This window comes from Nannospalax galili, unplaced genomic scaffold (assembly GCF_000622305.1).
Source record: "Nannospalax galili isolate Female #2095 unplaced genomic scaffold, S.galili_v1.0 scaffold3060, whole genome shotgun sequence".
In the NCBI taxonomy this organism is placed as follows: Eukaryota; Metazoa; Chordata; class Mammalia; order Rodentia; family Spalacidae; genus Nannospalax; species Nannospalax galili.
In genome coordinates, this window is record NW_008345592.1 from 17243 (window position 1) to 21656 (window position 4414).

Consider the following 4414-nt stretch of genomic DNA (forward strand, 5'->3'; position numbering starts at 1 on the left):
CAATCAATGCTCATGCTGGATGCAAGCAATTATTTCAATTATATTGCTGTGAGTGTTTTTCTATAATTTATTGATTGAATCTTTCAGAACTTCTACATGGATTATCTTGAGGTAATTAGAGCATACATCTATACGTTCTAAATCTCAGCATCTAAAATTTTATTCATTAATGAGATTTTGAAACAGTTTGTGGGGTTTTCTGTTTTTTGTTTTTTGCTTTGTATTCAGGTATCATGAAATTCAATGATTAATTCACTAATTTATCAGGATTTTATATTTATACAACATCATTACTGGAAACTAGTATCAGTAATATTTCTTTCTTTCAAATACAATTTTATTCTTAGTTATTTGGCAGTGGTGCATTGGTCAGCACCTTTAGCATAGTGTCTGGCAGAAGTGGTCATATCAGTGCTCTTGTCTCATTCTTGTTTTCTTTTTTGTTTGTTTGTTTTCTGTTTTGTTTTGGGGGCGTTGCTTTGTTTTGGTTTTTTGAGACAGGGTCTCCCTGCAGCCCCAACTGGCCTGGAACTTACTATGTAGCCCAGGCTGGCCTCAAACTCACAGAGCTCCATCTGCCTCTGCCTTCCAAGTGCAGGGATTAAAGGCATGCGCCACCACACTGGGCCTCATTCTTGTTTTCAACAATAAACTACAAAATGTAGGGCTTGCTTTAGAAATCTTTGAACACAAATTTCCCTTACTATTGACTTGGTAATATTTCTTTCTGTCATTGCATGTTTGCAAGTTATGAAGTTTTTGATTTTATCTCCATCTGCCTCTGCCTTCCAAGTGCAGGGATTAAAGGCATGCGCCACCACACTGGGCCTCATTCTTGTTTTCAACAATAAACTACAAAATGTAGGGCTTGCTTTAGAAATCTTTGAACACAAATTTCCCTTACTATTGACTTGGTAATATTTCTTTCTGTCATTGCATGTTTGCAAGTTATGAAGTTTTTGATTTTATTGTTTCTCTTTGTTTATTCAGATTATTCCTCTGTTTCAAGAAACTAATTTCCAAAATTATATTGCATCAGATAGATTTGGATATAGCAAAATTATCTGACAACTTGGAATAGAATGTATGAATTTATTTCAGAGGAATTATTCATTTCAGAGGTTTGAATCCCAGCACCCAGGCTATGTGCCTGTAAATTTTTTTTTGGTCTTTTTGAGACAGGGTCTCCCTGTAGCCCCAGCTGGCCTGGATTCACTATGGAGACCAGGCTGGCCTCGAACTCACAGAGATCTGCCTGCCTCTGCCTCCTGAGTGCTGGGATTAAAGGCGTGCACCACCATGCCTGGCTTAAAATTTCTTATAATAATACTTTCTGATACAGATACCAATACTATTTGTTATTTCTTTTATGAGATTTCACTTTATTATTTACCCGAGGCCCGTCTGGAACACTAGATAACCCACTTCAAAGTGGCTCACTTCAAAGGCTCACTTCAAAGTCCTGAGTACCATTTACCATTCATTTGTTATGAAATGAATCACATTTTCCAACATCGCTATATGCAAATTAAAAACTAAGATTAAAATTTTTTTCCGTAGAGCCAGCGTCAAGCCGTGGACGTCTTGCAGGACAAGTGGCCTCAAGACTGGAGGAAAGAGAAAGCCCTATCATAAGAAGCAGAAGTATGACCTCTGAAGGCCTGAAGCCAACACTAAGATTGGTCCGCCCCGCATACACATAGTTCCAGTTCAAGAAGGCAATAGTACAGGGTCCTGAGATTGCACGTAGGGAACTTTTCCTGGGGCTCTGAGTGTTGTACTCACAAAACAAGCATCATTGATATTGTCTATAATGCATCCAGTAATGAGTTGGTCTGAACCAAGACCCTGGTGAAGACCCGCATCACGCTGATTGACAGCACACCACACCGACAGTGGTACGAGTCCCACTATGACTGTCCCTGGGCTGCAGGAAGGGGGCCAAGCTGACTCCTGAGGAGGAAGAGATTTTAAACAAAAAGTGATCAAAAAAATATTCAAAAGAAATACGATGAAAGGAAAAAGAATGCCAAAATCGTCTTCTGGAGGAGCAGTTCCAGCAGGGCAAGCTTTTTGCCTGCATTGCGACAAGACGGGGCCAGTGTGGTAGAGCAGATGGCTATTAGAGGGCAAGGAGCTGGGGTTCTACCTGAGGAAGCTCAGAGCCCAGAAAGGCAGATGAATCATTTTAACTCCTGTAATAAAGGTGTTTGTGCTGTGTTTTTTTTTTTAAGTGCATCATACTTCCTATCTTCCATTTTCTTTGTGTTGAATCTGCTCCTCTTTTCTGACTTTGTGAAGAATTATTCAAACGCAGCTATAGCTTTTACTCATTTAAATATATGCAAATGCATATATGTGCACACACATATATTTTCCTCTAAAGGCAGTTTTAATTTCAGCTCTCTGGAGGAAATAGGGGAGGCTGGAAAGATGGCTCAGTTGTTAAGAGCATGTACTGCTCTTCCAGATGTGCTGATTTGGGTACGAGGCAATCATTTTGGGTGAATCACAGTCACCTGTACCTCCAGTTCCAGAGGCTCTTAATGCCTCTGGCCTTTGAGGGTACCTGCACTCATGTGCACATACCCCCACACAGATCCACATGCATAGACAATATTATAGTAAATGAAAATCTTTTTTAAAACATAGTAAGGGGCTGAAGTTAAGAACACTGGCTGTTCTTGCAGAAGACCCAGGTTTGAACCCCTGCACCCACATGTCAGCTAACAACTGTGTGTAACTCCAGTTCCAGGGACTCTGACAACCTCTTCTGTCCTCTGCCGGCATTACACGACACAGGTGTACTTACCTACATGCAGGCAATACATACACATACATAAAAAATAAAAAATAAAAATAAATAAAAAAGAGTAAGTAAATATTTTCAGTTATGTATTTTGTTTGTTTTCCATGCCCATGTTGTGTTGAGAAGTGCATTTCTTTAACCATAAACATGGGAATTGATATTGCTTAGTCCATTGTTCTTTATGCATATGGAACATACATATTAACGTGCCAAATTAAAGTATAAGAAAATTAGAAAAGAGGCTATGGAAAGTGATTCCACAGATCATAATTCAATATCACATTAAAGTATTTCCCGGATGGCAGTTATGGTACAAAAAATTGCTCACATGGGTGGTCTGTACTTTTTCTATACCGTGCCCCAAACCTCATGTACATATTTTCTATGTTTTATTTTCAAAGATTTATATAACTTTATGTGTATGTGTGTCCCCACGGGAACTGCAACGGGGTACCTGGATTGGGGAGTGGGGATGTGGATGAAGCAAGGGGCAAGAGAAATGGAGACAAGACAGTGCTCTGATCAAGTCTCGTTTATTGAAGCACAAGCATATAATTAAATAAGGAGTACAGACTGAACTGAATCATAACAACCAGATAGCAAAGGCCCAGGTGCACTCCAAGGGAGGAATCCACTGAGAGCAAAGCAGTTACTGGAAGAGAAAACAAGACCTCAGGCGAAGGCCATGGACTCCATCCTGTGCCTGTGAAAGCCTACTGATGAACAGAAAACAGGACTATTTACAATAACTAGAGCAAGGCCATGGGCTACCAGCCCCGGCTATGAGCCAAGGTTGTGGGCACTTTCCCATGCCCATGGGAGGATGTTGGACAGAATGGAAATTCACCAACTCAGGTCTGTCAGCAGTTGTGAAGAAGTGGCTAAGACTCAGTTTCCCAATATACTGAGATGGCTCCCAACAGGTCCCCCTTTTCTTTTAATTAATAGAATGCAGGGATCATGAGTGCTATACCCTTAGGGAACTGCGCCTGTCTTAGTTTGGAGTATCCTTCCCCAAGTGCTTACCCGTCACTGGATAAGGCAGTAACATCAGACTACCCTCCTGTCTTAGGTTGCAACAAGGGGGGATTCTCACATACCCGTCCTTGACTGTCCAGTTCATCTCACAAGGGGGATGGCTGGCTGTATGCTGACCATGCCATCTAGCTACACGTCCCAATTAACTCCTGATCCATGAGATCAAGGCAATGGTAATGGACGTGTATTGGATGAGCCACAAGAAGAACCTCCATCTGCTGCTTAACAAAAACCAACAGCCTTTTAACTAATAACGGCCCTAGTGTAAGTAGGAGTAGGAAAAGAATAAAGGTTGGAATTATAGAGGGAATCCAAGAGAGGAAAGGAGAATCCAGCCATCTGGAAGGGCCTTGATAAGAATTATGTAGATTATAACTGATGGTCTGCAGATTCTGTATATTTTGTTCCACCAATCCAGATTCATTGGCATATAAACAGCATTCCTCCTGTAAAAAAAGACAAGTACCCCCCTTTTCTGCAGTAATGAGATCAAGGGCTCTACGATTTTGAAGAGCAACTTGTGCCAAGGAAGTTAATTGGCGCTGCAAAGATGCCAAGCTACTGGCC

The 4414-nt window shown here is 40.9% G+C and overlaps 1 pseudogene; it reads left to right on the forward strand.

The window, feature by feature from the left end:
• The window catches only part of LOC103740978, a 5527-nt pseudogene extending 2868 nt beyond the window's left edge, over positions 1 to 2659 (forward strand).
• The last annotated feature ends 1755 nt before the right edge of the window (positions 2660 to 4414 follow it).